Source organism: Rattus rattus, chromosome 1, assembly GCF_011064425.1.
Source record: "Rattus rattus isolate New Zealand chromosome 1, Rrattus_CSIRO_v1, whole genome shotgun sequence".
In the NCBI taxonomy this organism is placed as follows: Eukaryota; Metazoa; Chordata; class Mammalia; order Rodentia; family Muridae; genus Rattus; species Rattus rattus.
Genome location: NC_046154.1, coordinates 21,110,831 through 21,134,062, shown reverse-complemented (window position 1 = coordinate 21,134,062; position 23,232 = coordinate 21,110,831).

Below are 23,232 nucleotides of genomic sequence, written 5' to 3'. Positions count from 1 at the left end.
CAAATAAAGCACAGGATGGGAGCTGGAGAGGTGGCTCAGCAGCTCAGAGCACACGCTGCTCTTTAGAGGGCTCAGCTGAGTCCCAACACCCATACTCCTGTAACTCTAGTGCTAAGGGAGATTGGATTTTCTATTCTAGTCTCCTACGGCCCCTGCATACACATGACACGGCACAGGGTATATTTAAAAAATATAAAAAATAATCGCTATGACAGAACCACTTGTACACAACAGCAACAGGTTTGCTGCGGCAGGATGCTCTGAGTACAGATGATGATGATGGTGGTGGTGGTGATGGTGATGATGATGATGGTGATGGTGGTGATGGTGATGATGATGATGGTAGTCTGTTATAAATCCGGTAACAAGCCCAAAAGTAATGTAGTTTAAAGACTTGTGTTAACGTCATCAGCATCAAGTTTCTTTCTGTCTTCAGTGTATGACTTTGTTTGCACACTGGCTCCTCTTAGACACAAGATGGCTGCAGGAACGCCAGACCACATCACCACTGCTATGTTCACTACCAGAAAACGGACTCTCCGCTATTTGTTTCCTTTTTTTTTTTTTTTTTTTTTTTCAGAGAATTAAAAAAATAAATTAAATTTAAAAATTAAGAAAAAAAATCCTCTCTTCCTAAACTCCGTCCCCTGAGCCCTCCCCTCACATGTCTCCTGCTTCCGTAGATCTGACACGCACATCTAAGCCTGCCACTGGCTAGAAAAGGGGCCACCGTTTCCACAGAAGCAGAATCTGGGATTCTCTCCAAGACTTAGGGATCCAAAATCTCCCCTGAAATGTGTGTCTGAGTAAAGGAAGATGGAGAATATCGGAGTGGCTTCAGGAGAAGTAGTCGACCATGCGAGACACCAAGAGTACCAACATCTTATGAGGATCGAAAACAGTGGAAATATTCTTTGGGGGACAAAGAGTGAAGTTGGTGCAAGGATAAAATGAACTAAAGCATCCTTTGCTCCATCCGTGACTGAATCTCCATCTGCCTGCTAAATTCTAGCTGCTATTTCAAACACAGTCAACAACCATTCCCACCCCTCATCAAAATGTTACCGGGCCACGGAGATTTTGCAGGCGAATCCTACCAAGCTTTTGGTAGAAGAGATCACTTCTATTGAGGTTTTTGCATAGAATAAAGGAGACAGTCTCCCAACTGATTTTCAAATCTAGTTAAAGCAAATTATAAATAAATAGGTACAGCCCGAGAAGTCTTATAAACACAAGTAGTAAATTCATAATTTAAAAAACGGCAGGATTTATTTAGAATCAGATAAATCTGCCAAGATTCGTTAGAGAAAAATTATGGTAGACACAAGAAGAAAATCAAGTTGTGGTTGAAGTAGCTTCCGTACCCTGGTACCCTCTCTATCAAAAGCCTACAGAGGTGTTGGGTGTAGTTATGTATGTTCATAAGCCTAGCGCTCAGGAGGCAGAGGCAGGTGGATCTCTGTGAGTCTGAGGCCAGCCTGCTCTACAGAGTGAGTTTCAGATCAGTCAGGGATACATAGTGAAATCCTGTTTCAAAAATACCCCCCACCACCACCACTACCACAAAACCCTTCAAAACTTACTACAGCCAGATGTGCTGGTCCACACCTGTAATCCCAGCACTTGAAAGATGAGGCAGGAGGATCAGTGGTTCATGACCATTGGCTACATAATGAATTGTTCTCTGTTCCTCACTGTTGGAGTGGAAATGTTTGCTCTGGGCCATTGTACACTGGGAACATTTTAAACTCTTACAGGGGATCACAGCTACAAGTTTGCCTTAGATCTCTGAAGAGTCGGTGGACTTTTTGAATGGTGCTGGGACTCTCAGGACCATGGAGACTTGAAACTGGGCGGAATGCACTTTGCATTGTGTGATGGCCATGTGCCAGGATGGGGTGTTTTGCTGTGCGAAAGCCCTCCTTTCTGCCTTGTGTAGGAACACCAGCTAGAGGCACTGTTTTAGGAGGCCGTGGGACCTTTAGGAGGTAGGGTCTGGCTGGTGGAAGTGTCACTGGAGATGGGCCTTAAGAATGTCATAGACTGGCTGTGCTGACTCGACTTATGTCACCTTGACACAAGCTACGGTTTTCTGGGAAGAGGGAACTCCAATTGGGAAATGCATTCATAATATCAAGCTGCCCTAGTGTCTTTAGAGCATTTTCTTTTTTTTTTTTTTATTTTTTTATTAACTTGGTATTTCTTATATACATTTAGTGTTATTCCTTTCCGGTTTCGGGCAAACATCCCCTTCCCCCTCCCCTTCCTTGTAGGGTGTTCCCCTCCCGTCCTCCCCCCATTGCCGCCTCCCCCAACTAGTTCACTGGGGTTCAGTCTTAGGGACCCAGGGCTTCCCCTTCCATGCTCTTACTAGGCTATTCATTTGCTACCCTATGAGGTCAGAGTCAGGGTCAATGTATGTCTTTGGGTAGTGGCTTGGTCCCTGGATCTGGTTGCTTGGCATTGTTGTACATATGGGGTCTCGAGCCCCTTCAAGCTCTTCCAGTTCTTTCTCTGATTCCTTCATTCTCAGTTCAGTGGTTTGCTGCTGGCATTTCTGTGTTTGCTGTATTCTGGCTGTGTCTCTCAGGAAGGCATTTTCTTAATTAATGATCAATGTGGGAAGGCTCGGTGCATTGTGGGTGGGGCCAGCCCTGGGCTGGTGGTCCTGGGTTCTATAACAAAGCAGCCTGACTAACCATGGTGAGCAAGCCAGTAAGCAGCATCCCTCCATGGCCTCTGCCTCATCTCCTGCCTCCGGGTTCCTGCCCTATTTGAGCTCCTGTCCTGACTTCCTTCAAGGATGACAATGCTGTGGAAGTATGAGCCAGATTAACCCTTTCCTCCCCAAGTTGCTTTTGGTCGTGGTGTTCCATCGAACGCAGCAATAGTGACCCTGACGAAGACACTGGCCCTGTTTGGGGTCCCAGTCTCAGCTTCCTGATCCACACCATCTCCCCATGCTCCTGCTGCCACAGGACAAACCACATCTACTGCTCTGGCTTCCCCATGATGAGTTCCAATAAACCTTTCCTTGATCAGACTCTTCCTGACACATCAAGAAAACTAAAAGCAATCCACCACTGGGAAGAACTGGTCCAGCCAGTTTGGAGAGCAGTTTAGCGATGTGCTGTCTGGTAGTGTGGACCACTTTATAGCACAGATCACAGCTGTGTACCAACCTTGGGGGAAACATCTGACCTAAACTCACCGAGATGTGTCATGGCCTTCTTACCCCACACACTTGGATGTGACCTCAATGTCCTGCAGTAGAGAATTACTCAGTAAAACACAGTGTATGTAACTGAAGGACTCAGGGTTACTGTCTAAAAGTAACTCCACACCAGTCAACTTCACCACACCTCAGAGAAAGAGAACAGCTGAGATAGCCACACACCAGTTGTATACACTAAGCACACATGAGCAATAGAGTAAGTTGTTTGGCTAAGTGGATATAGTTAAAATGTCAATGCATCTGTAAACACAGACAGAATGACAGAGGACCTGGGAGTCATGCTTATGGGACAGGAGGGATGGGGCTGGAAATAAGAGACAAACAGTCAAAGATGAGGTTGAAGAATAAAACAGTAAATCAAATGCTTAGCCTGGACCCGGACTGAAGCCTCGTCAGAGCAGATACGAGTTCCGGTCATCTTTCATTTTTAATCTGAGATGGGATCTCAAGTGGTCCAGGCTCCGTGCAGAGCCCCAACTCACTGTGCAGCAGAGAATAACCTTGAACTTCTGATCCTCTTGCTCTGACCTCCCCAGCACTGGAGTTGCTGGCATGCCCAGTTTCTAGGGTGCTGAGGATGGAACGTGGGGCCCCATGAATGTTAGGCATGCACACTGCTAACTGGGCCCCAGCCACATACCCTCTGCTTATTTTCCAAGTCAGCAAGCATGGAGTCTTGCAGACACCTGGCCGCTCAATTATAGCTCCTCTTCTGAGAGAAAGAGAGTCTTGCTATGAGGTCCAGACTCACCCGGAACTCATAATCCCCCTGTCTCAGCAGTACACGTGCTGGTACTGCAGGGAATCACCACGGTGCCCAACAAGTATTTCCTGTATGAGCCTGTCTTAGTCAGGGTTTTACTGCTGGGAACAGACACCATGACCAAGGCAACTCTTACAAGGACAACATTTAATTGGGGCTGGCTTACAGGTTCAGAGGTTCAGTCCATTATCATCAAGGCTGGAGCATGGCAGCATCCAGGCAGGCATGGTGCAGGAGGAACTGAGAGTTCTACATCTTCATCCGAAGGCTGCTAGCAGAATATTGGCTTCCAGGCAGCTAGGATGAGGGTCTTAAAGCCCACACCCACAGTGACACACCCACTCTAACAAGGCCACACCTACTCCAACGAGGCCACACCTACTCTAACGAGGCCACACCTACTCCAACAAGGCCACACCTACTCCAACAAGGCCACACCTACTCCAACAAGGCTACTCCCTCTAATAGTGCCACTCCCTGGGCCAAGCATATACAAACCATAACAAGCAGGCTCTCCCCCTGACCCCAAAAGACCATCTCTTACTGGGTTGTGCCTCCAGCTGGGACCTTGTGATGACTTATCCGAATATCTCCCTCTACAGAGCTCCAAGCCATTTGCCTCCGACTGTTTAATCTCATCAAGAGGGGCGCTCAAAACGTCCAGTTATTTCGCAGGAGGCCATTGTCACAGCTGTCTTTCAGTGCTCTTTTGTTTTCCTCATTTGGAGTTGTATTTCTAAAGCATCTCTCTCCCCGGCAGGTTTTGAGCCATAAAGGAGGCACTTAAGACTCTGGTAGCAGCGAAAACAGATTAAACAAAGGTTTGCCTTTCATGTGGAGTGTATTTCTGTTCCGCTTTCAGGTCTGCACCTCAAAGAGCCTTTATTTTGTTTCAGTCGATTGAAATTGAGGCCCGGGTACCGGATGAAATGCCTTCGCGCTTCTTTCAACTATTCCGAGCGGGGAGGAAATCTCCTGCCTCAGATATCCACACGGCTTCCTTCATGTCTCTGCTCTAATGTCATCTTTTTTATTTTTTGGGACATCAGGGCTTGAGCCCGGGGCCTCGCACATGCCGGACAAGTGCTCCACCACTGAGCTACCCTCCCAGCACCAATGTCGTCTTTTCATCTTTTTAACGCTGGGATCTCACTTTGTCTCCCTGGCAGGCGTAGGACTCTGAATCCTTTAGCCTAGGCCTCCCAAGTCCTTGGATTACAGGTAGATGCTACCACACCTGGCTCAAATACCATCCTCAGAGAGGCTATTAGCCGGTTATAATAGCATCTCCATGGCCCCGTCATCTATTAGCCTTCTCCTCTGTGTGTGTGTGTGTGTGTGTGTGTGTGTGTGTGTGTGTGTGTGTGTGTGTGTGTGTAAGTCAGAAGTTGGCACTGGGTGTCTTCCTCGATTTCTCTCCACTGTATATCTTTTTTTTTTTTTTATTTTTTTTTCCGGGCTGGGGACCGAACCTAGGGCCTTGTGCTTGCTAGGCAAGCGCTCTACCACTGAGCCAAATCCCCAACCCCACTGTATTTCTTGAAACGAGATCTATTGCAGAACCTGGAACTCGCCAGTTCGCCTAGACTGTCTGGCCCATAACCTCCAGGGATCCTCCTGTCCCCCAGCTTCTAGCATAGCATGGCCAGCACAGGTCACATCTGTCTTTTTAACATGGGTGCTGGGGATTCGAACTCAGGTCCTCATGCTAATACAGCAGGTGCTTTGCCACTGAGCCATCTTCTCCCTGGCTCGCTTTGGTTTTCTTCACAACACCTCTCATGTCCCAGTGCACGGATATTATTGTTTAAGATCCACTTCCCTATGTGGGAACGTCAGTCCCTTGAGAGCCGGGACCTTGTCTTGCGTCAGGAGTCGGGCCCTGGAGCAGAGAACTTGCTCTCACGAGGTATCTGCTGGAGATCAGGGGTGCGTCGCCCTGTGGAGAGACACCAGCCTCCCCATCTTACACAGTTTCTGTCCCACATACTCTCTGTAACCAACCCAGACGGCACGACTCCTTCTGCCAGTGGTCATCTTCCCACTGAGCGTACTTGAGCTCCTGCTGTGGGCCAGCTGTTGCGAGTTTCTGTGGCCAGTGAGGGACTTTCATTTTAGTGGCATCTATGACCGCCCCTTTCTGAAGCTGGCACGGTTATTAGAAGGGCTGGCTAGATGGCTCCACAGGTAAAAGTGCTTGTGGCGTAAGTTTGCTGGCCTGGATTTGATCCCTGGATCCCATGGTGGAAGAAGAGAGAACCGAATCCAAAAAATCTGTTTTCTGACCTCCACACATGCACCATGGCATCCCTCTCTCTCTCTCTCTCTCTCTCTCTCTCTCTCTCTCTCTCACACACATACACACACACACACACACACACACACACACACTATTTTAGAGTTGACATGGCATTACACACTTATAATCTGAGCAGCGAGGAGATAGGAAATTCAGAATTTGGCTACAGGTATATGAGACTCCTGTTAGGTGAATGCTGAATTCAGGTGTCCTGGGAGGCACCCAGGCTAGGACCATGTATAATGGCTTTAGAGCCCTGCAAACGTCCCGTTCTTCTCCAGTCTCCTAGATTGCTTCAGTGACTGTCTTTTCCCAGGGGTGGCTTCTGTTGGCTTCCCTCTCCACTAGACACAGACACAACTTGAGAATGTATTTGACCTAGACCCTCTTTCCACGACAGACTCAGCACTCACTGCCCATTTGCTAGAAAGGATTCAGGAGACACCTAGTTGGTGAGAGTCTTTTAATATAGTTTGGTCTAGCCTTAAACTTGCAACCATCCTTTGTGTGCTGGGATTACAGACGAAACCCACCGAGTCCAACAGTCTGGGGTTCTTTATTCCACTTTAAAGATAAGGACATTGGATATAGGTAAGTTTAGAAATTTCTTCAAGATGGTGTTAGTTTAAGGATCACACCCAGCCTGGTCTATCAATCCTCCACTGACTACGTTGTCCCTAAGACATCTATGGAGTCCTGTTAACTGAGTGCCCACCTCTGCTGTTGTGGAAGGCAAAATAGTTACTGCAGTACTCAACGAGGGTTCAATGCAAAGACCACAGCCCCAACTCTTCTTCCTGGGGAGCCATGCTGCCCTTTCCAGAGCCACACTCTCTACAGAGGCTCCCAGCCCAGCAGGGAGCAGGCCAGTCTAACTTCCATTCTCCCAATTCATGAACCACACGAACCCATGCTGGGGCACACGAACACACCCATCTAAGTAAGCATGCATGCACTCGAACACACGAACACACCTTGACTCAGATCAGAGGTGATTCCCCCGTGATCCCAAGGAGATATTCCAAACCCACTGTAAAAGGTCTGACCTGGAGGTAGGAGAAGCCCACACACCCAGGCAGGCGTGAGGTACATCAGCTGAGGGAGGTCTACAGAAGATGGCTTCAGGGCTAGGCTCTGCTTCCAGGATTTCTCAGATAGTTAAGAAAATTCAGATTCCATAGGAGATGATGGTTGGAGGGCCTTATTGGTCATTAGGTCCTGAGAATATTTCCCCATCTTATTAATCTTCTTGGATTTTACTTTGGGAGTGTGTTGACAGAAACGCCTCAATACAGGTGATTAAAACCCACCCTGGTTCTTTCTCTCTGTTCAAATCTAATCTCCGTGAGAGGAGGCGCTCCACCCCGTGCTCTCTAGCTCAGGCGGCCGTGCATCTTTGGCCTGCACGTCACCGCATCTGTTTCTTGAGCTAACAGGTGTCCATGCAGAGGCGTGCAAGTGTGTGCGTGCGAGCATTTCCGCCTTCCGCCCTCACCTGGATGGATGCCTTTTCCATGCAGACCTGCGCACTTCCGTTCCTCAGAAAGCTCACAGACCTGAGCTCTCCACAAATGCCCTTCCCTTGGCCATTCTCTCTACCTCAGAGGCTCTGTTGCCTTGGCTCACCTCATCACTGCTTGAGAGCACACGGATGTTGGTGTGGCTCTAGATACAGGCATTTGGAGAGCCATGCTACAGGAGGGCTGGGACTTGGTCCTGGTGTGTTTCTAATGATGGGAGTAAACAGGACTTGGGGGTGAGGGGGGGGCTCTTCTCAAGGACATGGCAGAGATCTGGGATAGGGAGGCATCAATGGGGAGACCTTAGCTGTGACTCACAGAATTGGGGATATGAAACCTGAAAAAGGCCACCTCCTGTGCCAGGCAGGAACCCCATTCACAAAAACATTCACCCAAAATTTATCCTGCCTATAAGAAGTGCAGGGACAGGGGATGGAGCCAAGACTGAGGGAATTGCCAACCAATAACCGCCCAACTTGAGACCCATCCCATGGGCAAGCACCAATCCCTGACACTATTAATGACTCTGCTATGCTTACAGACAGGAGTCTAGCATGGCTCTCCTCTGAAAGGCTCCACTGAACAGCTGACTCAGTCAGATACAGACTCCCATAGTCAAACAGCGGATGGAGCTTGGGGACTCTTATGGAAGAGTGGGGAGGAGTGCACCCCGAGGGGATAGGAACTCCATGGGAAGACCAACAGAGTCAACTAACCTGGACCCTTGAGGGCTCTCAGAGACTGAACCAACCAACCAAAGAGCATACAGGGGGCTGGACCCTAGCCCCTCCCTTCCACTGCGTGTATGTAGCAGATGTGCAGCTTGGTCTTCATGTGGTCCTGAATAATTGGAGGGGGGGTATTATTGCCCATCTGTGGAATATGTTCTTCTGGCTAGACTGCCTTGTCTGGCCTCAGTGGGAGAGGATGTGCCTAGCCTTGCAGAGACTTGATGTGCTAGGGTTGGGGAATATGCAGGGGATCTCACCCTCTCAAAAGAGAAGGGAAGTGGGTGGAGAGAAGGATTATGGAAGAGAGTGACCAGGAGGGGGATGGTGAGTGGGATGTAAAGAGAATAAATAAAAATAAGTTAAAAAAATCAATTTACCATTCATAAAAGTTTGCAGATACTTTGTATCTTCTATGTATACAGGCAGTGTCTATGATCGGTAAGAGTTTTAATTTTTATTACTACTTATATAGTTTCAAGGAGAACTATTTTATATGGAAATACTTAATATTTTGTTAAGAATCACTTAAGTACTTTCATACATATTTTAACGGGGGCATTTCTATTTAAGGGTGTATCACATTTTTCTCATGCAATAGAAAGTTTTCTGTTTAAATAAATAAATGGGCCTTGGTGTGTGGGAAACTCTATAAAGATCTGCTGACGGAGTAAATGCGCGCGTTCGTGCGAAGGCTCCCACATCTTGCTCAGCACAGCCATCGTCATCAGGCAAGCGCTCACAGTGGGCTATCACCTGACTTCCTTCTCCTGCTGCTCGGACAGAAGCACTTGAGGGACAACAGGCTTACTCTGCCTCACAGTTCAAGAGTACAGGCCACCACGGTGGGGACATCGAGGCAGCTAGAGCTTAAAGCTGGTTCCTCGAATCTGCAGCCAGGAAACAGGAAGCCATGATGCCTACGGCTGTTCAGCTTGCTTTCCTCATTAACACAGCCCAGGAGCCCAGTTAGGAACTATCTACTATGTATGGGGCAGGTCTTCTAACACACGTGCTCAAGATACTCCTAAACACACAGACCCACTTCCCAAGGGATGCTTGAGTCTATCAAGTTGACAACCAGCACTAATCAACAAGAACATTGCAGGCTCGCTGGTGGCTAGCAGCTCCTTAGAGACTGAGAACAGTCTTGGCTTGATGGTACTAGTGCTTGGACCCGGATAGAGCGAGGGGTGGTGGAGAGATGAGACAGAGAAAGCCGGGAATGGTAGCATGCACATCTAATCCCAGTACTCGGGGGACAAAGGCAGGAAGGTGGGAGTTGGAGACCACCCTCAGCTATGTAGCAAGATGGGGTGGGGATCGATCGGCATTGGGAGGTCATGAGCAGAGCAGGGGCTAAGGGACAGGTGGGCATTAGGCTCACCATTAGGCTCCTCCTCTTCTTCCTCCCTCTCTTTTTCCTCCTCCCCCTCATTTTCCTCCTCCTCCTCTTCCTCTTCTTCCTCCTCCTCTTCTTTTCCTCCTCCTGAGTGGATGAGGTGCCACTTACAGGATGTGGCTGTCACCTGCGTGCAAGATACCACTGAAACCTTAAGCTCATGAGGATGATGCTGGAATTGCCCAGTGACTTCCAAACACACTGGTCAGAGACTGCTTGTCAGAGCGAGGGTGGAGTGGGGTGGGGGGTGGCTGGAGAGGGTGCTGCAGAAAGCACCTGCTGAGCAGCGGGGGAGCAGCTGACATCAATGGTTGAGCAATGTAGACTTCCTGGCTTCTGAGCGGTTCAGGCTCCCAGAGGACTCTGAAAGAAATATCATCCAATAACCAGCAAACATCCCTGGCCTCTCAGAGACACAATGTAGCCTAATGACCTTGGTGTTAATGACCTTCAGAGGAGCATCCAAGCGAGCACAAAGACATCTGCAGAGAACTCTCCGCCCTGGAGCCCCCAGCCCCAGAGGCTTCAAAGGGCACCGGTGCTTGGCTCCTCTTCCTGGCAGCCATTGTAATTCCCCTATATTAAACCAGCCGAGATTAAACAAGAGAGACTGGACTGAATGTCTGCCTTCAGAGGGCGCCCTGGCCTTTACTTCTGGTGAATCTTACTTACGGCACAGGCTTCCATTCCAGGCTTGGCTCCCCAGTGCAAGATGGATTCCTACACATAGCAGCTCAAAGTCCAAGTCCCTATCAGATTCTGAGCGGCTTCTTCGATGTCACCGATCCTGGTCTCATTTGGAGTAAGTAGCAGTTGATCACATACCAACTTCTCTGGCCCAGTTGTCCCTTAATCATGGGGTAGCCATCCTACTGAATGGGGCAACCACTCTTACAGGTCAAGTGCGTCTTGGCTCCTCCTCTTCTTCCTCTCTCTCTTTTTCCTCCTCCCGCTCATTTTCCTTCTCCTCTTCCTCTTCTTCCTCCTCCTCTTTTTCCTCCTCTTCTTCCTCTTCTTCCTCCTCCTCTTCCTCTTTTTTTTTTAAAGATTTATTTTTATTTATTATATATAAGTACACTGTAGCTGTCTTCAGACACACCAGAAGAGGGCATCAGATCTCATTACAGATGGTTGTGAGCCACCATGTGGTTGCTGGGATTTGAACTCAGGACCTCCGGAAGAGTAGTCAGCGCTCTTAACCACTGAGCCATCTCTCCAGCCCCCCTCTTCCTCCTCTTCTTTCTCCTCTTCTCACTTTTTCTTCCCGTCCCATTTTCTTTCTCCTTTTCCTTCTCTCCCTCCTTCTCTCCCTCCTCCTCCTTGAGTGACCAGGGGTTGAACCCTGGGAGTTGCCTTGTGCACACCTGGTGAGCGCCCACCACTGAGCAACGCCCACAACCCAGCGCCCATCTCCGACTTTTAAAGATTAGTGCGAGACCAGGGCTTTCCATATTGACCAGGCTGACCTCGATGTCTCCATCCTCCTGCCTCAGCCTCCCAAGAGCTGAGATTACAGTGGTTCACTGCCTCCCGTGTCTCCTGTTCCTTTTTTCCCTGCCGCCCCTTATCTCTAGGGCTGCAGACCTAGAGTCACATGGTCACATGCTCCAGCAGTTTGTCTCTGGCGTTCTCACTGGCCCAAGACTCCATCCCATCCCCCACAGTGCTCACACCCCCCACACTGGTGTCTTTGGGTGTCTACTTGCTTTCTTCTCCCTGGACCTGTGGAGATAGGGCGGCACCACCAACCTTCTTCAGATTCCGTGCGCCTAACTCCACATGGCTGTGGGCAGTTAAGGATTGTGGAGAGGGGAAACAAACCACTGTCAAGCATTACGTTAGCAGAAAGGAAATGGAAAATACCAACTCTGTGACTACAGAAAAGGTCGTGCTCCTTTTAAACCCATCAGGGTGGGGCACATCAGGACATTAGTGGGTGGGAGATGGTGGGACCCAAGCTCCTACTGCCACCTCATACTGACTTCTTGCTCTTCCTCAAGACAGGCTTTACAAGGGTCAGGTTGGCCATGTAGACTTGAGGCTGCTCAGCCACTCATTGGCTGTGGGGCCCTGGGCGTGGCGGGAATGACTACATAGCAGGTAGGAAGCTCACAAGGGCGGGGCCGTGCTTGGTGCTTCCTGCTTCGTTCCTTACTATTCACAGCCCTACGGCACAGGCAGTGTCATTACATGCGTGTGCTTAATGGAGATTCAGAGGATGGAACAACCTGACTGGCCCACAGCTGGCTGGACCTTCCATGTTATAACCTCTCCCCGGGCTCTACCCTGCCTTTCAGCTGGATCCCCCAAGTAGCTACGACACCCCCATGAGGCACCATGCACAGCCAGCCAACAGATACCTATATGTTGTAGTGTCATGGGTAGAACCCAGGGCCTTGTACCTACTAGGCAAGCTTTCTACTATTGAGCTATGATCCCAGTATTCTTAGATGTCCTTGTAGCTTCATATGCAAGCAACCTTTTCTCTGAAAGAACAAGGGCTTTCCCCCTTTTCTCTCTGCCCAGTTGATAACAGCATATAAGTCTCAAATGGACACAGCTGAGGAGCTCATGGAGTTGTGCTGGAATCACAGCCCTCCTGCTCATCAGGATGTGCCCCTCACCTCTCTGAGCTTGAAAAGGTGCCTGTCACATGGAGATGGAACCCCTTACCTCAGCAGCCAGAAGGATTAAACGATATAGGTAGATTGCCAAATATAGGGACCCAGATGCCCAGGACATTCTCCAACCAGCTTCGCATTCAGATCAACACCATGATATGGCTGTGTCAGTTTAAGACTTCAGGTGCACTTGTGTTAGGAAATAATTCCCTATTGGATGCACTCGGGTGTTTGGTTGGACAGATCCAGTGTCAGAGAAAACCTTTTGACCAAGCATCTGCCCTGTTGGTAGCAACCCATGAAGTTTAGAAACGTCTAGAGTTCTCAGCCTTCCCAAGGCTGCAATCCTTTAATCCAGTTCCTCATGCTGTGGTGACTTCCAATCGGAAAATTATTTTGTTGCTACTTTGTAGCTGTGATGTTGCTACTGTTATGAATCGTGACGTAAAAACTTACATGCAACCCGCAGTTTGAGAATCACTGGTCAGCACTTCGATTGTAGCTTAGTTGGTGCAATGCTTATTGGGCACACACAAAGCTCTGAGGTTTGTCCTCAGCACCATAGGTCGTCCATGTCTGCAACCCCAGCACTTGGGAAGTGGAGGCAGGAGCATCAGAAGTTTAAGGTCATGCTTAGCAAGTTCAAAATCGGCCTTGACTACATGAAGATCCTGCTGGAAGGAAAGAAGGAAGGAAGGAAGGAAGGAAGGAAGGAAGGAAGGAAGGAAGGAAGGAAGGAAGGAAGGGGGCTTGCTTGGCATCCCCTGACTCTCAGGAGGCCATGAGGACTGTGGTGAATTTGCTTTGAAGCTTTGGATTCACCTGAATATGGGTGATATCCCATGATGGGGTCATCAGTGGATTTGAATGGACAGAACCTGTATTTTAGCTGCAGATTCTTGAAACTGCTTTTCTGAAACACAAACCATGTTCAAGGGTGCTTGAGAGCAGCAGTCCTGCAGACAGGTCAGTTCCAGCCACAGTCTTATCTTGGTTTCTCAGCCAAGGGCGCCACCTTGTGGCTTGACAGTTGCAGTGAGAATCTGGTGGCAATTTTAATACAATGCTGTCACATGGTGATGGATGAATGAAGAGATGGACAGACAGATGGACGAACAAACAGACCGGTGGACGGATGGACCCAGTGCCAGTCATAGCCACTCCCTATATCACGAAAAAACATGTGGAACAGAAGTATGTGGGTTTTGCTGAAGACAGAAGCCACTTTGGATGCCCTCTTCATCATCAGTCTCATCACCATGAGACTCTAGCAGGTGTCTTCCTGTTTTTGAGTCAGTTCTTCGCTGCATAGAAACAGCTCTGTGGGTGAGGTTGGAGGACATCACCTTTATAATCCTCCAAATGTTTCCACCTAATTAGTGGATAAACATTGGCTCTTGCAATCCATTCTTCCTTGTTTAGCCACATCATCCATCCATCTATGCATCCATGCATCTGTCCATGCATGCATCCATCTATCCAACCACCCATCCAGGCATCAATCCTCCCATGCATCCATCTGTCCATGCATCCATCCTTCCATGCATCCATACATTCATCTGTTTATGCATTCATGCATCCATGCACCTGTCCATGCATCCATTCTTCCATGCATCCATCCATCATCTATGCATCCATGCATCTTTCCATGCATCCATGTATCCATCCATCCAACCTCCCATCCATGCATCCATCCTTCCATGCATACATACATCCATCTGTCCATGCATCCATCTGTCCATGTATCTATCCTTCCATGCATCCATCCATGCATCCATCCATGCATCCATGCATCCATGCATCCATCCATCCATCCATCCACTGATTCATCAAGTCAGCTAGCCAGGACTCCTCCCATACATCCATGCACCCATCTATCCTCTTGTTCTCCTATCAACTCAGTTCATCTATCTATCCATCCATCCAACCAACAAATCATCTTTTCCTGCATCTATTCAACATCCTACTTATTCATTCAACTTTCCAAATATCCATGCATGCACGCATCCATCTATCCATCCATCCATCCGTCTATCCATTCATCTATCCATCTATCACAATCATCTATCATCTATCCTAAATAACTCATCCATCTATCCATTCATCCATTCATCTATCCCAATCATCCATCCATCTATCCAGTCATCTATCCATCTATTTATTCATTCCGTTCATATATCCATCTATTTATTCATTCCGTTCATATATCCATCTACCTCCTCCCATCCATTGATTCCTTCTATCCTATGTATCTGTCCATCATCTATCAATCAATCTGTGTGCCCTTCCATGCATTCATCTATCCCATCCATCCGCCATATATCCACCTACCCACCATTCATTAATCTACCTGTAAATTAATTACTCTGTGTAGTCACATCCATCCCTCTCAGTCCTCTATTCATCCACCCACCCATCTATACTGTCTGCCCCATCTCCATGACTATTCTTCCACAGGTTCACCCACTGATCCCAATCCATCCATGGTTTATTCCTCTTCATCTACCCACCCATCAAACATCCATTTACCAACCTGTTAAACTTCTACAGGTCAGACCCCAGGCTGGTTACTAGGGTATAATGACAATTAAGACGAGATTCTTGCTCTGGCCATTTTCAGTCCTATGGGGAAGAGTGACAAATGGTCACCTCCATTTGTGGAACTTCCACCATGCAGCAGTCACCGAGCTAAGACTTTAATAAAACATACCCAGCAGACATCTCACAAAACCCAAGTAAGCAGCCTGCAGAGATGCCCCAACCCCTCAGCCATCACTGTCCCATCTCCCAGGTCCACTGGCCAGGAAGCGTGCCAGGTACAGTGGGGAGAGCTGTCCTGGAGGGCAGGTCTGCAGCAAGGTGGCGTCTGACATCAGGAATGGCTGGAACTGGGGAGGGAGTGAAGGAGAGTGAAGGGAATAATGGGTGGAGTGGGGAATCCCAGAGCGCAGTGTGTGTGTGTGTGTGTGTGTGTGTGTGTGTGTGTGTGTGTGTGTGTGTAAGTGTGTTCCAGAGTGGGGTCTGGAGAAGGGTTAAGATGGTGGCCCTAGCAGCAGTGTGGCAGTTGAAAGGAGGGACCCAACGAGGCAGGGTAAACCATAATCTGGCCCTGGGTGACAGAGTAAAGGCTGAGGTGTTGGGGAGCTGTGAAAAGACAGAGAATGAACTCCCAAAGCAGCTCTTGAGTCCACAGAAAAGGGAGAACCTAGCTAGCCTCCTGCTGGTGGCTACAGCGAAGATGCTACCACAGGACAAGGACTCCAAGAGAAGAGCAAGATTTGTTAATTTACGACATATAGAATTCAAGAGTTATTACTATCAGTCTCCCTCCTCAGCCCCTCAGTCCCTCAGCACCCCCGCCTATTCTATCCCCTGAGGCGGGCGAACACACAGGGCAGGCACAGGGTGCTGAAGGAGCCCTGGGCTTTCTGCTGGGTTTGCAGGGAAGAGGAAAGATCTGAGTTCCAATCTGTTTCATCCTGCTGCCTCATACGACCTTCTATATTCTTGGGGCTCAATAAAATCCCCTGTGCTTCTAGGATGTTCTTTTAAATGGTGGCTCCATTTCCTTCCAGATTGAAATAATGGGATTTTTTTAAGAGCTCTGTGTCAGGGTGTAAGGAGTCATCGACCAGGGAGGGCAAGAGTCTGAGTCCCTTGTCCCCTATGTGCTGCCATTGCAAAGTCAACGCATCCCTTGCTGCTGTAGCAGCCACTGGGTGGCGCTGTCTGCACACAGTTATTGCAGAACTCACCTAATGGGGCTATGCCTGAAAGTCTGAGAGAGTCAGAGGCTCAGAGCTAATACCTGGATAGCCTCTGGACATTGTTGGACCTACAGGAGCTGAATTGAGTCAAGAGGATCTGAAATGGAGAGGGGATGTATCAGAGAGAGACCTGAGCAGGTGCATATGGAAGCCTGGAGTTCAGGGTGCCCGGAGGCCTGAAATTCAGTTCACCTCTTTGAGCTGTTCCTAGCTCTGTAAAATGGAGAGAGTGATGTCTTTCCTATGGGACTGTTGTAAGGGACACTGTGCTTTGAGCACAGCTGTTCCTTCTGCTGTAGTTAATATGCCTGATCCTTTTCATGGGTGAGGGTGGAGGACTAACATTTGGGAAGTGCCTCCAAGAACCTTAAAACTGCCTCAGACAGATGGGCTGACTTTGAACATTGCCACAGAAAGCTCTGTGGGAACCCAAGTATTAGCATCTCCTTCTCACTGTTGGGGACACTGAGGCTCTGAGTGGATGTGGCTTCTTCTTGGTTCCCCAAACACTGGGTTGTCTGCCTGGGTTCATGCTTCAAATCCATGGACCCATGACCCTGACCTCTACTGCCGTGTGCAGTGTGCGGAGGGATGGGTTGACACATCAACCCCCCAGCTTCAGAGTGTCCCTTGCCGAGTCTTTTGGAGGTACTGGCTCCTTGCCAAGCTGCTTTCCTGCGTCCCTGGTATAGCCACCGTGTCCTCAAGGTCAGTGGTTCCACATTCGTCCGCACAGGTCTCTCTGCATTTGAACTTGTGTAGAATTCTTCCCAGGAAACACAGCCAGGCCTGGGGGCACGGGTAGCTGTTCTAAAGCTTGATGGAGCTCTGAGTTGCGTGAGGAAGCTTGACTGTAGTTCCCCAAGATGCTCCCTCAGCAGTTCGGAGTAACAGGCTGTGTGGTGGGGTGGGCAGTTTGGTTTTCTGCCTTGGTGAGCAAAAGGCAACCATTTTCATGGCCGAGCATTAGTAGAACAGTGAAGAGAGATAAGGACTGAGTGACAGCCAGGGGACCTTAGGTCTCCCCAGCCTGGGGATTCTTGGGGGTCCCAGAGGTATGGAATTGTGGTACCTGACAGGGATATGGAGCTTCAGAGCCTAGGGAAGATAGCTGCCTAGGACAGAGAGGAGCTACTGAGATTCAGGGAGATGACTAGATGGCCCAGGGCTGGCTGGCTGGCTGGTTAGCCACAGGCTGGGACCAGACTCTGCCTTTTTTCTGGTCTCCTTCCAACTTGTTCACTAAGTCACCCTCTGGCTGGCATGTGTTTAGGTCAGAAGACTTCACTGAGGAGCCAGGGATGGAACTGTGGAGGGGACAGGGAGAGGCTGACCTTGCTCTTTGAAAGCACTAATGGGGAGTCAATTGTCCTCCTCTGACGTCAGCCCTGGGCAAATAGTGGCCACGGAAAGCAAATATTTTGAGAGTAAATGTGTAAGCCAGTAGATCACCAGGGACAAAGTGGCCAAGGGCTCCAGGCTGCTCAACTATACACATCTCCTTGCTGGGGACCAGGGTCTCATCTAAGTGAGAGGCTGGGTTCCCTGAGTGGTTGAATGGGGGGAAGTCAGGGGAGATTTGGAGAACTGAGAAAATAGACACAGTCAGGGAGAGAGTATACAGAAGCAAGAATGACAGAGCTATTCATCAGGATCACCCATTTGTACCAGGCCCCAGGGGACACTCCATAGCAATTGTCTGTTTCATAAGCTTTCCCTTGGCAGCCATTGCTGTCACCACAACCCAAACCACTCTAGATCAAGCAACTTGATTAGAAACAACCTGTACACAGTCATCCAGATGTGGAGCAGTGATCCGATCCTGTCTGGTGGGTTTCAGAGTGTAGACTACAGCATCCTGCATCAGGACCACCAAGAACCCTTCTGCATTAGTGAGGGTTCTCTAGAGTCACAGAATTTACAGGATGAGTCTCTCTATATAAATATATAGAAAGGGGGGATTTGTTAGAATGATCTACAGGCTGTGGTCCAGCTAATCCAACAATGTCTGGCTATGAAAGTAAAGTCCAAGAATCCAGTAGTTGCTCAGTCCACAGAGCTGGATCTCTCAGCTCGTCTTCAGAAGGTTCTGGAATCCCAAAGCAGTGGGTGTAGCTGTTTGTATTACAATTGCTAATCACGCTCCCCCAAAACTGTCTGAACAAGGGTGCCAGCCCGCAGATTCTGGGAACCTGCCCTCCCCCAGTTGGTTCTGATTGGTAAATAAAGATGCTGGCAGCCAATGGCTGGGCAGGGCAGAAACTTGGGAGGTAGTGAGAGGAGGAAGGAGGAGATCCGCCATGACAGAAGAAAGAGAGGAGAGCCGCCATGCTTGAGTATCATGGAAGTCAGGGAGGCATAGCTGGCTTGTGAAGGAGCTGGGAGAGTGCAGCCTGGTCGGGTAGCCCTCTGGGTCCAGGGCAGCTGAGGTGGAATATAAAATTTATTAAGTAATAACTCGGGATTATTGGCAAGAGGTGGATTAACTTTGTGGAGGTTAGGAAGTGGCCCAGGTGCTGCGCTGTTTAAGGCACAGCAAAATATAAAATAAAGGTTGTGTGTGTGTCTTTCACTCAGGAACGGAAAGCATTGAGGTAGGTATCAGGAACCAACTGGATTTGTATATGAAAAACATTGCTACAGTGAGCTCCAACGCCATTGATGAAACAGACTCATTAGCAAGAGCAAGCAAACAAAGAATGGACGTTTCCTTCTTCCATGTCCGGCTTCTGGCAGGTTTCCCTGCCTGGCTTCCTTCAGTGACAGAGTCTGCTATGATACTGTAAGTGAGATCAACCTCTTCTTTCCCAAGCAGCTTTCGGCCACGGTGTTTAACCAAAGCAAAAGGAAATGTTAGCTAAGAAACCGTGTTCTCAGCACAGCTGTGGAGGCCTGATTTCGGATCCCTAAGACCCACATACAAAGCTGAGTGCGGTGGTTGTGTGCTTGGAATCCCAGCTCTGGAGAGGCAGAGACGCTGGGATCCCAGCTGCTCACTGGTCAGCTAGGCTAACTGAACCAAAGAGCTCTGGAATCCGTGAGAAACTGCCTAAAAATGAGGTGGTGTGCGAGCAAGGAAGACAGCCGATGTTAACTGCTGGCTTCATAGGTTTATACGTGTGTATATGTTCTCCCCATTCACATGTACACATGGATGCATACACAAAGTCATAGGCACTCAGGATGATGCCCAGACCTCACTCAGACCTGTACAATCAGACCTTTATGGAAGTCTGGCAATGGTTCCTAAAGAGCAGAAAGTGGCACCCATAGGACCTGGGGAAAGTTCTCCACAGTGGAAGTCAGCCCTATTTTTCCACATTATGTCTGTCTGGGGGTTTTCATGCTTTCCGATTCTGAGGCAGATCTGTTCTGCCACTATAGCCTAGGTGACATTCGTGCCTTAACCTGGCCACGTGCCAATAAAACTTTATTTACAAACTGGCCCGCAACAGTTTGTTTGCTTCTCTCTCTTGCTGCTCTTCCAGAAACTCTGCCGTTTCAAGGCTCCGTGATTCCTGTTCTCCAGATGAAGAGAACGAGGCACACAGAGGCGTGACGTCAGAGTGGCTCTGGAAATGTGTGACAGAGCTGGGAGGAGAGTAAACAGACCTCCTGATTCCAGGTCAGGATGCCAGAAAGGACGCAGCCTGATAAGGATTCCCAGGGCTCTGTGGGACTATTGCTCGGTGAAATGCTCACTAACCCGAGAGTGTCTGCATGGCCACTAGCTGCTAGGTAGATGCTGAATGCCGCTGCCTCTGTCCCATGAGATATCACAACCACCCTGGGATGTAGAAAGATACCTGTCACATGTCAAAAAAGCTTGTCTCAGGTGTCCCCTATAGTGACTTGTTATAGCTGGATGAGGAAAAGGTAGAAAAGGTAGAAGTTGTCCATTGGCTTCTCAGTGTTGAAAGTGTGACTTCCCCCCCCTCTCCTAAAATAGACATGTGGTGGGTTTTGGCACCCTCTTGTCCTCAAGGGCTGTAAATGCTCCATTTGATTGGCAGATTAGGAAGTCTAGGGTGGGGAAGAGTGCAGGGCTTCTAGTCTCCAGAAATCCCACACTCTGCCCTGGACGTGCTGGGCAACCTTAGGAGTAACCTTCCTTATTTACAAAATGGGTGTTATTTTCCCAATTCACATACTGCATGGGAGACAGGCTCCCCTCACTCCTTGGAGCCACTCCTTCCGTCAACCGTGAGATTAAACACTAAGTTCTAGAGCTAGCACGGCAGGGTCTTTTCAGTCCGAAACCCACAAAATAAAGATTGCCTTTTCCCACTATTGAAGAGTAACTACACCAGTAACGGACCCTTTGGCTCTTGTGCCTTGTGCTAGGACTCTCTGTAGATCAGAAGTTTATCTCTCCTGTATGTACAGTGGACCTTGGCAAGAATGTAGCCTTTTCTAATGACTCACCAGTTCAACCATCTGTATATTTCCCCACCCACCCATCCACCTGTTTAATCCATCCACCCATGCATCTACCCATCCACCTTCACATCTACCCATCCACCTATCCACCCATCCATCCATCCACCATCCACCCATCCATCCATCCACCCATCCACCCATCCATCCATCCATCCATCCACCCATCCATCCATCCATCATCTACCCATCCATCCATCTATCCACCCATCCATCCATCCATCCATCCATCCATCCATCCATCCATCCACCCATCCATCTTCTCAATAATGTCCATCTATCTTCCCAACCTTCCATTCAATCTGTCTATTTATTCACCAATCCATATTTCCATCCATGTATTCATCTATCCATCTATCAACCAGTCATCCATCCATTTACAAACTTACTCATCCACCTTCCCAATAGGAAGCTGAGATTACACTCATCCATTCATCCATCTTCCTCATCTTCCAACCACACATGTACCAATCCACCCACCCACCCATTCATCTTTTTCACCCACCCATTCATCTTTTTCACCCACCCATTCATCTTTTTCACTCACCCATTCATCTTTTTCACTCACCCATTCATCTTTTCACCCATCCATTCATCTATAACCATCTTCCCAATCACGCATCTAGTCATCTGCACAGTCACCCAACACCCATCCATCCACCCTTAAGCCACATCCCTTTCTGTCTACCCACCTTCACAGCCAATCATCTTGTTCCGTATCCTCGCTCCATCCATCCATCCATCTATTAATTCTACCCATGTCTTTGTTGCTCTCTTACATCACGCCTATTGACCCAATGCCACAAATTCTGCTGGGGCTGTAGTAACTGTGGTTTGGGTTGAAAATGGTGGAACACTTGGACGATAGGTAGCAATCATTCTCAATGTTCAGAATCCAGGAGATTTCTGGAATGCTCTTGATCGATTCAAGGAGGAACAGGAGCAGCTGCAGAGTGCATTAAGCTACTCACACCTCCTCTTTCTAAACATGGCTCCTTTGCCTGTTCTGCTCTAGCCTCAAAGAACACTTGAGTACTTGGTCTTTTTTTTTTTTTTTTTGGTTCTTTTTTTCGGAGCTGGGGACCGAACCCAGGGCCTTGCGCTTCCTAGGCAAGCGCTCTACCACTGAGCTAAATCCCCAACCCCGAGTACTTGGTCTTAGACTTAAGTGCCCTCAAGATCATCCTACCTGAGAAGACCGCAACATGGACACTCGAGTATCACATGAAAGGAATGGAGTACTCACACATGTCACCGTAGGAAACCGGAAACCCTGCTAAGTGAAAAGACTAGATGCAAAAGACAACACACGGCAGGACTCCACTCCTGTGAAATGCCCGGGGCAGATGAATCCATAGAGAGAACAAGGACATTTCTAGTCACTAGAGGCTGAGGTGAGGGAGGAATGAAGAGTTCAGGGTGACGGAATATTCTGGAATTAGATAATGGTGATGGTTATGTCATCCTGAAACAAAGACCGCAGGAGTGTACAATGTAGCAGGATGTGGGTTAGGAAAATAAAAAGACACATTAAGAACCAGACATGGTGGCATGTGCTTGTAATCTCAGCTTTTAGGAGACGGGGGTGGGGGCGGGGGGAGCAGAAGGATCAGGAGTTCAAAGTCATCAGCCTGGATTATGTGAGACCCTGTCTCAAAAATAACATATTGAAATTATGTTATTCCATAACATAATTCATAATTCCATAGCATAATAGTAGCTCATACTATTCCTATGAACTACTGTGTTTCCTCCTCCCCATCTTCTCAGGACAGCCAGGGTAGGCAGTGCTGAAGGTCTACAGAGGTCAAAAATGGAAGCCTGAGAAGAAACCTGTCAAGTGGGCTAGATAGGTTCTTGGCTGATTGACCTGCGTCGTGTAGCTCTGCCTGACCAGCCTGCAGTGCCCCTGAGCTGACTCCAGCCAACCAGCCTTGGTCCCAAGGACAGTCAGGGCCCTACCCAGGTCTAGCGCCATGGCTTTTCTTTGGCCCAGGGTTTAAGGAGCCTTCTTTCACGACTTGGATAAGATACTTTCTATTTCTCCACTGATCTGGGCTTCCTCAATTACCACCTATTATATACAGCAGACTTCTTCCCTCTTGCCACAGCCATTTGGCCTAGGCCTCTCTGCTCATGTCCACTGTGTCAATTGGTGACCTGAGGCCTGACTGTCCTTGGATCCGTGATCCTTTATTATTCCACGGACAACCAGGCCCTGGGGCTTCCAGCCACTGGAGACCTTCTATAACCACTGGCTTTTGATCACAGGTCAGCATGGAATGGATGCAGGCACTCTGGGTTAGCTGTGGGACGGGGATAGGTCGATGGCTTCTGAGACAGTGGAGACCCTCCTCCACCTAGGTAGTCCTGAGCCATGAGACAGAGGAGGATGGCCCAGGCCTGTGGCTTGGTCTCTGCTTACTCATCAGACTCTTCCTCCATAGTCCATAGTCAGCC